Source organism: Sorghum bicolor, chromosome 1, assembly GCF_000003195.3.
Source record: "Sorghum bicolor cultivar BTx623 chromosome 1, Sorghum_bicolor_NCBIv3, whole genome shotgun sequence".
NCBI lineage: Eukaryota > Viridiplantae > Streptophyta > Magnoliopsida > Poales > Poaceae > Sorghum > Sorghum bicolor.
The window spans coordinates 76,129,864-76,142,503 of NC_012870.2; positions in this window are offsets into that span (position 1 = coordinate 76,129,864).

Consider the following 12,640-nt stretch of genomic DNA (forward strand, 5'->3'; position numbering starts at 1 on the left):
ACGCCTTAACGTTTGGATCGGGTATTAGCCCTTTGTGTTTGCAGACCAGTTTTGCATCAACACATCTTTTGGCACGCTCGGTGGGACCGATTCAAGATCAAGATCAACATGTCGATCTCTGACCTCGATCAAGAGAACGTCATCCCCGTGACGGAGGCCAACCTCAAGGATGAGCAGAAGCAAGCTATTGCCCAAGCCATGGAAGAGTTCAAGCAGCAATGCCTGAGGTCTTTCAGCATGAACAGGAGCGGCGAAGTGGTCCAGAAAGATGCACTGCCGGCACCACGGCAGGTTACCTTTGACGCCAATCCTGGCAAGCTTCAAGATATGGTTGACAATGCCATCAATCGAGCGTTGATTAACCAAGCTGGTGTATTGTCTAACACGGTTTTCAATGCCGTGGCAAGAACTTTCAAGGAAGGACAAATTCCACCAGATTATGTGGGCCCCTCCCATCATCAGCCAACGGCACCAGAGGTCACGGCTCCATCGGCTGCCTTGACGACTGCAAGTGCACAATCTGCCGTCCCTCCAAGTACATCAGGGACTACTGGTGCACTATCTATGCCGATGACAACCAACCCACAAATTTCAGTTGGGCAGCATAAACTGACAACAGATATGTTGGTATCGGCAATGTCAGGGTTGACTCTTCCTCCCAACTGGTGGGGTTATGGTATGCCTCCAGAGTTGACGCCGGGAACATCACAAATAACTGACATGAGGGGCAAAACTCCTATGACATCGGCACCTCCCAATGCGCCGGTGAACCAGAGTCCTCGGTATACCACAACTACTACTGCAAGGCCTCACACTGGAAATCCTCAAGATTCAATGTTCCAGATGCCCAACGCATCGGCAGAGTCAATGCTGATGCAACAGAGGTCTATGGCCCAGTCGGGGTATGTCAATTCAACGACGGTACCCAATTACCAATCATCGGCAGCACCTATGCCGATGAACGCTAATAATGGATGGCTTGGACAGCAAGCCTTTCCACAATCGCCCCAGCAGGGTTATCAGACTATAGGGTTCCAGCAAGGGCAGGTCTATCCCGGGTTCCAAGGTCAGGGGATTCCCAACCAGCCAATGAATTTTGAACAGCAACTCGGAGGACAGCCAATCGGTGGACAGCAGTTTGGTGGTCCGCAGATCGGAAGACAGGTGACCAATACAATGTTCCATACAGATCACGTCCCGAACCGACACATGGAGGTTCGCCACCAAGTGCCAGATCCGCAGCCGCCTCATCGGCAAGATGCCGATGCGTATTGGACCGATAAAATTGCTGAAGTAATGAGGGAACAATTTGGGATAAAACCCAAAGTCAACACTTATTCTTATCGGACACCGTATCCTCCAGCATATGATTTGATCCCGCTTCCACATCGGTACAAGGTACCGGATTTTACAAAGTTTTCCGGACAGGACGACACATCAACCATGGAGCATGTCAACAGGTTCATTATTCAATGTGGAGAGGCTAGTAACAGGGACGAATTGAGGGTTCGTCTATTTTCATCATCATTGTCTGGATCGGCCTTTACTTGGTTCATATCATTACCTCCCAACTCAGTAATTACTTGGGCCGATCTAGAGAAGCAATTCCACAAATACTTCTTCTCGGGGGTTCATGAGAAGAAGATCACCGACTTGGTCAAGTTGAGGCAACGTAATGATGAGTCGGTTGAGGGATTTGTGCAGAGGATACGAGAGGTCAAGAATAAATGCTATAGCCTGGTTCTGGATGATCGGCAGCTAGCCGATTTGGCTTTCCAGGGTTTGTTGCCACATATCAGGGATAAGTATGCCTCTCAGGAGTTCGAAAGTCTAAGTCATCTGGTGCAGAGGATATCTGATCAAGACATCAAGCCTTTCGAGCCTAAGAGGGCATGGAATAAGAAAGTGTCATTTGTTGATGAAGCAACAAGCTCAGATTCCGATGAGGAACCAGTAATCGGTTTGGCAGAGTGGGTAAAAAACAAGAAGCCAATGTCTTGTCCTTTTGGGCAGAAGGAATCAGAGAAGTTTGCCTTTGACACCGCCAAGGCCGATAGGATATTTGACTTTCTACTTCAGGAAGGTCAAATCAAACTGTCACCTAACCATGTGATCCCATCGGCAGAAGAGTTGAAGAGGATGAGATATTGCAAGTGGCATAATGCAACTTCACATGACACCAACGAGTGCAAAGTATTCAGGCAGCAGCTGCAATCGGCTATAGAGTCAGGGAGAATCAAGTTTGACAGTTCCAAAGCCCAGAAGCCGATGAAGATAGACCAACATCCTTTCCCGACGAACATGTTGGATGCTAAGGGGAAGGCTAAGGTCTTAACGTCGGAGACAGCTGAGAAGAGTGCATCGGTAGATCCTCAGCATCAAGTTACTACTGCCGATGCAAGAAGTAAGGGCTTGGTCCAGGAAGGAACTAGCTCAGGAAGGCTTCCTCGATCTGGTATCGTCATAACTCATAGAAGGCCTCGAGAAAAATGGCAACAACGGGAAGATCGGTATCGGCGCCAGCAGGAAGATTATCGACGGGAAGAAGAAAGACGCCGACAGGAGTGGAATCGGCATAGGGATCATTGGAATTGTCCATTCTTCATCCATTGTTGGGAGGAAAATATCAAGCTTCCTACTGTCAGAGACTGCCCTGAGTGCAACGGTTATGATCGGTACGATAGGATCGATCGGCATTGTCATGATGATGAACGGCGATTTAATGGGCCGATCAGAGGAAGGGTGTCAGTTCATGACCGGCTGGGGGGCAGATTCAGTGGGCACAACAGACTTGGTAACCGTGTCCAGTATTTTCCCAGGAACCAAGAGGAGCTCGAGGGAATGGCTGATGCGCGGGTTCCCGATGAATTCATATTTTGCAGGGATGCTAACACGCATCGCATGGAGTCAAGGGAGAACCGACGCCCGATGACAAGGCAAAGGCCACTTCCTCCATGGTGCCCTCGAGGATTAACCAAGACACAGAAAAGGAGATTGCAACGAGAAAGGCAAGAGGAGCTAAACAAGGGAGAAAACTCTGGAAGTCGGCAGCCGTCAGACACTAAGAGGGAAGGTCCATCGGCAGGCGTCAACATGGTCTTCATGTTGCCGATGGAGTTTCTTGCACCAGCCAGTGACGATGAGTTGGAATTTTCGGATCAGATAGCTCAGTTGGCTCTGGATCCGATGACGGCTATCTTTGAGAAACCTGCCGATGACGAGAGGCAGCATCTTAAAGCTTTGTTCCTCAAAGGAAGGGTTGATGGGCAGCCAATGACCAAGATCTTAGTTGATGGTGGAGCTGCTATTAATATTATGCCGTATGCAGTATATCGGAAGCTTGGGAAAGGGGATCAAGATTTGACCAAGACCGATATGATGCTCAAAGACTTTGAAGGAAACGTGTCTCCAGTCAAGGGGGCGATATGTGCAGAGTTGACCATCGGCAGCAAAACCTTGCCGACAACCTTTTTCGTGATCAGCGGAAAAGGTGCTTACAACTTATTATTGGGAAGAGATTGGATTCATGCCAATTTTTGTATCCCATCTACAATGCATCAATGCCTGGTTCAGTGGGTAGGTGACAAGATTGAGATCGTCCCAGGAGATTCTTCTTATGTTATCGCATCGGCAGAAACGGACACTTACGAAAGGACCAGGTGCATTTCAGGAGAAGTTTGGGAGAAAGATTTTCTCAAAGTTGCCGATTATGAGATTCCACCGATCCAAGCAGTCGGTTCTGACGACGGTTTTTAATGAATAGATTCGCCGATGATGGAAAATTAGGCCAGGGATTCACATCGGCCGATGATTTGGTAGAAGTAGATATAGGTAGTGGTGATAAGCCTAGGCCTACTTTTATTAGTGCTAAATTAGATCCTGAGAGTAAGCAACAATTGACTAGTTTGTTAAAGGAATATAAAGATTGCTTTGCCTGGGATTATACCGAGATGCCTGGTTTAGACCGATCAATTGTTGAACATCGGTTACCCATCAAGTCTGGATTTCGGCCGCATCAGCAACCAGCCCGCCGATGTAATCCTAACGTTCTACCTGATATTAAGGCCGAAATCACCAAACTTATTGAAGCTAAGTTTATTCGGCAGTGTCGGTATGCCGAGTGGATTTCCAATGTTGTTCCGGTTTACAAGAAGAACGGGAAGCTTCGGGTGTGCATTGATTTCAGGAATCTCAACAAAGCTACGCCGATGGATGGATACCCAATGCCTGTCGCCGATCTACTGGTTGATGCTGCGGCTGGTCATAAGGTCATCAGCTTCATGGATGGTAATGCAGGTTACAATCAAATATTCATGGCGGAGGAGGATATTCCAAAAACCGCATTCAGGTGTCCTGGTCATGTTGGGCTATTTGAATGGATAGTCATGACTTTTGGGTTGAAGAATGCTGGTGCTACTTATCAAAGGGCTATGAATTTTATATTTCATGAGTTCATCGGCAAGCTCGTGGAGATTTATATTGATGATGTGGTGGTCAAGTCCGGAGATTTCTCAAAGCATCTTGCCGATTTACAAAAAGTGTTAGAGTGCACAAGGAAGCATGGATTGAAGATGAATCCCAACAAGTGTGCATTTGGTGTATCGGCAGGGCAGTTTCTTGGTTTCATGGTACACCAGAGGGGTATTGAAATTAGTCGAAGATCTATTGATGCCATCAATAAAATAGTGGCCACTACCAATAAAACCGAGCTCCAATCCTTGATCGGCAAGGTAAATTTTATCAGAAGATTTATATCGAATTTATCTGGGAAAATTCGTGCTTTCAGTCCTCTTCTTAAATTGAAAGCCGATCAAGAGTTTGTTTGGGGAGAAGAACAGCAGTTGGCTCTGGATGAAATCAAGAAATATCTAGTAAATCCTCCAGTTTTAGTTCCACCTCAACAAGGGAAGCCCTTCAAATTGTATTTATCTACCGATGGATCGGTTATCGGTTCAGCTTTAGTTCAAGAATTTGAAGGGAAAGAAAGGGTAATTTATTATTTGAGTAGGAGGTTGATTGATGCTGAAACCAGGTATTCGGCCATTGAGAAACTATGCTTATGCTTATATTTTTCATGTATCAAGCTGAGACATTACCTGTTATCGGCCGAATGCACTGTTGTTTGCAAAGATGACGTGGTCCGATACATGCTATCTATGCCGATTATGAGTGGTAGGATCGGTAAATGGATTTTAGCGCTGTCGGAGTTCGATTTGCGTTACGAATCGGCTAAGGCAGTCAAAGGGCAGATTATGGCCGATTTTGTAACTCAGCATTGCGGTCTAGTGGAAACCTTGGAAATTGCACCCTGGACGCTCTTCTTTGATGGATCTACCTGTGACCGGGGGGCAGGAATCGGCATTGTATTAGTTTCTCCTAAGGGGAAGAAGTATGAGTTTTCCTTGCCGATTGTTGCTACATCAACAAATAATCAGGCTGAGTATCAAGCTCTGATCAAGGGATTGGAGTTGTTAAGAGAAGTTCGTGTTGATGCTGTTGAAATATTCGGGGATTCTATGTTGGTTATAAATCAATTGGCCAGAAGCTATGAATGCCAAAGTGAAGTTCTCATAACTTATTTCGAGAGAAGTATGCAATTGTTGAAGGAATTCAAGGACTTCCGATTGGAGCATGTTCCCCGATTGCATAATAAAGACGCTAATCGGTTAGCTCAGCATGCCTCGGGGTATCAGCCAATGATTAATGTGACATCGGCAGTCGGTGCCGATGATTGGAGGAAAGAAATCATTGATTATCTAAAAGATCCATCCAAAAAAGTTGAAAGACGGATTCGATTTCAAGCAACCAAGTATGTGCTCCTTGAAAATGAATTGTATTATCGAACTATCGACGGAATTCTTCTCCGATGCTTGGGTGATGATGAAGCTAGAAGTCTGATGGGGGAAATCCATGAAGGAGTGTGTGGAGCGCATCAGTCAGCTTTTAAGATGAAGTGGATGATTCGGAGGAATGGATATTTTTGGCCAACCATACTTGAAGATTGTTTTAAATATTTTAAGGGATGTCAAGGTTGTCAAAAGTTTGGTAATATCCAGAGAGCACCTGCATCGGCTATGAATCCTATAATAAAGCCTTGGCCGTTCCGGGGATGGGCCATCGATCTGATCGGCCAGATCTATCCACCATCTAGCAAAGGGCATAAGTTCATTCTAGTTGCCACTGACTATTTCACCAAGTGGGTCGAAGCTATTCCTTTGAAGAAAGTCACATCGGCCAATATGATTGATTTTGTGAAGGAGCATATTATTTACCGATTTGGGATTCCCCAGACGATTACTACCGATCAGGGCACCATGTTCACGTCGGGGGAGTTCGATGAATTCGCAATCGGTATGGGAATTAAAGTGTTGAATTCTTCTCCTTACTATGCTCAAGCCAATGGGCAGGCCGAAGCATCTAACAAAGGAATTATCAAGCTTATTAAACGAAAGATTGAAGAAAATCCTAGGCGGTGGCATACATTGTTAAATGAAGCACTATGGTCTTATCGGATGGCTTGTCATGGATCAACCAAGGTGTCACCCTATCAATTGGTGTATGGACATGATGCAGTGTTGCCTTGGGAGATTAAGGCTGGATCTAGGCGATTATCTTTTCAAGATCAATTGGCTGCCGATGATTATGCCACTTTGATGACCGATGAGTTAGATGATTTAGCAGGGCATCGGTTAAAGGCTTTAATGAATATAGAAGAAAATAAGAAGAGAGTTGCTAGATGGTATGATAAGAAAGTAAAGGCTAAGGAGTTTGCCGATGGGGATTTGGTATGGAAGTTGATTTTGCCAGTCGGGACTAAAAGTTCGAAGTTTGGGAAGTGGTCTCCTAATTGGGAAGGTCCTTATCGGATAAGACACTCGGCTCCCGGTAATGCCTATAATCTAGAAACTCTCGAAGGAGTTGAATTTCCCAGAGCATTAAATGGCAAATATTTAAAGAAGTACTACCCCAGCATATGGGTCGATGCATAAAAGTTTAAGTGCCGATAACACTCCTATCGGCTGGATTTAAATTTTTGGGGCAGACTTAATGTTTCAAAAGATGCCGATAACAGTCTTATCGGCTAGACTAAAAGCTAAAAGCGGAAAAACAAAGGTGTGTTGCCGATGAAAGCTTCAGATGTTCAGCAGCGCTTGGATTGCCGATACGGCGCGCAGCCGGATCTGATTGGCTGTCTCTATCTCTTTGATATCATCATCGGCAGAACCTTCTATCGGCTTCAGCCTCCTCTTCAACTGTGTGGGGGTATAAACCCCTATACCCTTACGGCTAGACTTCAGTAAGGAAGCTTGGCCCACTACGAGACGAGTTCAAGGCTTGATCTGACAGCTCGGAGTTTCGCGCAAGGAAACAAGACGTGGAGATCAAGCAAGATTCTAGTCGGTTAGAATAGGAATTGATATCGAATTATCCATGGCAATTGTAACCGACTAGGATTAGTTTCCAGATCTGTAACCCTGCCCTCCAGACTATATAAGGAGGGGCAGGGGACCCCCTAGGACACATCAGATCACATCATATTCTCTCAGCACAAATCAATACAACCAGACGCAGGACGTAGGTATTACGCCAACTCGGCGGCCGAACCTGGATAAAAAGCTTGTCCGTGTCTTGCGTCACCATCGAGTTCGTAGTTTGCGCACCGTCTACCGATAAACTACTACCGTGGGTATACCCCAAGGTAGACTGCCGACTAGCTTTCGTCGACAGTGGCGCGCCAGGTAGGGGGTGTGCGTGCAACTTTTCCGGCGAACAAGATGGTCACGATCCCAGCTTCCGCGACCGTGCCCGAAGGCCTCACGTTCACCGTCGGCCAGATCACGTGGACGACGTGCAGCGGCGGCTTCGCGACTACGGTTCCGAAAGAGACCCAGATCCAATCTGAGATCACGCCGTCTCCGACCACGCGCACGACGGCACCGAGCGCCCGACCACCGTTCCCACTCTACAAGGGAAAGGAGATCGACTGCTCGGACCTTCTCCAAGCGCTTGATCGCGCTGACTCCAAGCTGCTCGAAGTTTCCCAACTAGTAGACGGAGTTCTGCGTCGGCCCGACCAAGCTGCTCCAGCGGATTTTTTCAAATCTCGCCGGCCAACTCGTGTCACCACACACGAACGGCTGGGAACGTCTCTGACGATAACCTCAACCCCCTCAGGACGATCCGTCGAGCTCAAGAAGGAAGGCTATCCTTGCGGCCTGAACAACTCGGCCTCTGTTTACTCACAGCACATCCAGTCCGCTTTCAGCAAGGCGGGCTGGTTGCCGACAAGGAACAATCGTCACCACGTCAACATGGTGACCATCCGAGAAATACGGGACGACCAGGTTTCCAGCACCAACTCAAGCACCGGCTCCGTCCCCACCGAGGTTATAAACACCGAAGATGAGGACTACGACCTGGATTTTCCTTCACACCCTCCGGGTTTCGACCGATTCCCGATATTCCCCCCCCCCCCGCCGAGGGGATATTGTGTTCAATGTCAGCGCCGACGAACCCGACGTCGACGGAGAAACAGATGACCAGAGGCAACTCCGCGAACAGCGCAACGCCGAGCGCGCCCGACGACGTGCGGACGAGCAACAACAAATGCCACCAAATAATCTCAACGATGCCTTTGACATGGTCGGGGACCAGCCAGTCTACAAAACGCCAAGCGCCAACGTGGCTGTTGCCATGGCTAACCTAGATCGGCTTCCTGATACCCCCGAATGCCAGGGAGTCCGGACCAGCATCCGAGCACACCTGATCGCCGCAATGGGACAGACAGCCACTCTGCTCAAGAGAGTCCAGGACGTCTCTTATACGGGAGCCGCCTCCGACCAGACTAATCGTAGCCGGGCCTCACCCAGTAGGCGTCACCGCAGCCGCTCCCCCGACAACCGTCGAGGGGACTCACGGCGCGACGATGGTGGTCGGGACACCGATGGCCGCCGCCAGCAGAACCGCGCACGCGGCCAAGAAGAAAATCAACACAGGGATCTCCGCCACAACATCCCTCCCAAAGATGCCCGGGACCGCATCAACAGGCGCGCCGCAGAGAGGGCAGTCCACGAAAACCTGCGCCGCATCGAGTACGATGCAACGCACGGTCCTCCGGGCCTAAGACAGTTCTCCTCACACCTCCGCCAGGTCGTGTGGCCCCGCAATTTCAAGCTCGAAAAACTTAAAAAATACGACGGCAAGGAAAATCCAGAGAACTGGATCACCCTCTATGAAATCGCCGTCCGATCAGCGGCAGGGGATGAGCACGTCATGGCCAACTACTTCCCCGTAGTCCTCGACCAGGCTGGTCATCAGTGGCTTCTCGGCTTGCCTGAGGACTCCTTCGATTCTTGGGAAGAGCTGCGCCAGGCTTTCATCGACAACTTCATCGCCACATGCGAGCAGCCTGGAAACAAGTATGACCTCGAAAGGATAAGGGACAGGAGGAACGAACCTCTGCGCGATTACATCCGACGATTCTCGGATATGCGCCTCAAAATCCCGAAGATTTCTCATGACGAGGCCATCTCAGCCTTCATCAAGGGCCTGCGATTCCACGAAGCGCTGAGGAACAAGCTGTTGCGTAAACGTCCAACAACGGTAGCAGAGCTCCTCGCCACGGCTAAAAATTACGCCGATGCCGACGACGCAGAAAAACTAGTCCGAGACGACGCGAGAGGTCCCGACCAGCCTTCTCGGCGAGATGACGGTCGTGGTCGCTACGACAACAGAAATCACCGCCGCTCCGACAATCGCGATCACCGAGAGGGTTGGGATCGGCGGCGCGACAGCCGCGACGACTTTAGAGGAAAGCGCCCTCGCGAATACGACCACGAGGTAAATACGGTCAAACGTCCCAACGGACGACGGGACTACCAAGACGACTACAACAAAACGTTGAAGGGACCGTGCCAGCTACACCCAAAGTCTAACCATACCATGGAAGAGTGCCGCGTCCTCAAAAGTATCTATACACGACGGGCCGCCCAAGAGGACTCCGCCAAGAAAAATAACAAACGCGACGGGCACGACCACGAAGATGAGGATGAGGACCAAGACAGGGACCCCCGACACCAATACGTCAGCCCCACCGACGTGGTCCACTCCATTTTCGGGGGAAAGGTCTCCACCGAGTCCAAGCGAGAAAGAAAGCTGTTAAAGAGAGCCTGCCTCAACATAGACAGCACGGACGGGCCGATCGCAGATCCGAAATTTCCCGCGTGGTCCCACAGGGAGATCTCGTTCAGCAGGAAGGACCAGTGGGCCGCTATCCCAGAGCCGGGTCGTTTCCCACTGATTCTTGATCCCTGCATCAATAGCATCAGATTCGAGCGCGTGCTCGTGGACGGGGGAAGCTCCATCGACATCCTCTTCCGCAACAGCCTGCCCGCCCTCAAGATATCACCCGCACAACTAAAACCCTACGACGCCCAATTCTGGGGGGTTTTGCCAGGTCAAAGTTCGGTGCCCCTCGGACAGATAACGTTGCCTGTCCAATTCGGCACACCCGATCACTTCCGAACGGAGTTCATCAACTTCGTAGTCGCGGATTTCGACGGGACCTACCACGCCATACTGGGCCGCCCATCGCTGACAAAGTTCATGGCAGTCCCGCACTACTCATACCTAGTCCTTAAGATGCCCACGGAGAAGGGTGTCCTAACCATCAGAGGCAACGTCTACACTGCGTACACCTGCGAAGAAGAAAGCTTCAAGATCACCGAGGCAATTGACCTCTCAATCCGCATGGCGGAAACAGCAAACCAAGCCGCACAGCTGCCTCCCGACCAGCTCCGATTACCTGAGCAGGAGACAGCCAGAAAGAATTCGAAATCCAAGGAGTACAAAGAAGTGCAGCTGGTCGAAGGCAACCCCGAGAAGACAGCCCTCATCGGGGCTAACCTGGATCCAAAATAGGAAGACGCGCTCGTCAGGTTTCTAAGGGACAACGTGAGCGTTTTCGCATGGAAACCCGCTGACATGCCCGGTGTCCCACGAAACCTGATCGAGCACTCCTTAAATGTCTCGAAGACCGCAAGACCAATCAAGCAAAAACTGCGACGGTTCGCTCGTGACAAAAAGGAGGCTATTAGGACAGAAATAACACGGCTTCTAGCAGCCGGATTCATAAAAGAGGTGTATCATCCCGATTGGCTCGCCAATCCGGTTCTTGTACGCAAAAAGAATAATAAATGGAGAATGTGCGTTGATTACACCGATCTCAACAAACACTGTCCTAAAGATCCTTTTGGTCTTCCTCGCATCGACGAGGTGGTCGACTCAACGGCCGGATGCGAACTCCTCTCCTTTCTAGATTGCTACTCTGGTTATCACCAGATCTCGTTAAAGGAAGAAGATCAGATCAAAACATCCTTCATCACACCCTTCGGCGCATACTGTTACACTACCATGTCTTTCGGACTTAAAAACGCCGGGGCCACTTATCAAAGGGCCATCCAGCAATGCCTCCACGACGAGATTCGCGATGACCTCGTCGAGGCCTATGTGGACGACGTGGTCGTAAAAACAAGGGACGCGAGCACCCTAATCGACAACTTAGACCGAACCTTCAAAGCACTCAATAGGTACAAGTGGAAGCTCAACCCCAAGAAATGCATTTTCGGCGTTCCTTCCGGTCTACTGCTCGGCAACGTCGTCAGTCGCGACGGCATACGACCAAACCCTTCAAAAGTCAAAGCCGTACTCGACATGCGACCACCGAAGAACGTCAAGGATATTCAGAAGCTAACCGGATGCATGGCCGCCCTCAGTCGTTTCATCTCAAGGCTGGGAGAAAAAGGCCTCCCTTTCTTCAAACTACTGAAAGCGTCAGAAAAATTCTCTTGGACAGAGGAAGCCGACGCTGCGTTCACTCAGCTTAAGACCTTCCTCACTTCACCGCCTGTCCTCACAGCGCCTCAGCCCAATGAAGACCTACTCCTTTACATTGCTGCAACCGACAGGGTCGTTTCCACGGCAATAGTGGTCGAGCGAGATGAACCAGGTCACGTTTTCAAGGTCCAGAGACCCGTTTACTTCATAAGCGAAGTTTTAAACGAATCCAAGGCCAGGTACCCACAAATACAGAAGCTTATATACGCCATCCTGATAACGTCAAGAAAGCTGAAGCACTACTTCGACGGCCATCGAGTCCTGGTGACAACCAGCTTCCCTCTCGGGGACATCCTGCGCAATAAAGACGCCAATGGCAGAATCGTGAAATGGGCAATGGAATTATGTCCATTTTCCCTAGAGTTCCAGAGTCGCACCACTGTCAAGTCTCAAGCCCTGGTCGATTTCATTGCCGAATGGACGGATCTCAACGAGCCTTCCGTTCCAGATGTTTCAGACCACTGGTCAATGTTCTTTGATGGGTCCTTGAACATCAACGGTGCAGGCGCTGGGATATTGTTCGTATCACCCAACAAGGACAAACTCCGGTACGTCCTTCGGATCCTTTTTCCGGCGTCAAACAACGTCGCCGAATACGAAGCATGCTTACATGGCATACGACTAGCCGTTGAACTGGGGGTCAAGCGCCTCTATGTCTACGGCGACTCCGCTTTGGTCATCAACCAGCTCAACAAGGAGTGGGACGCAACCCACGAGAAGATGGATCTCTACTGCAAAGAAATTC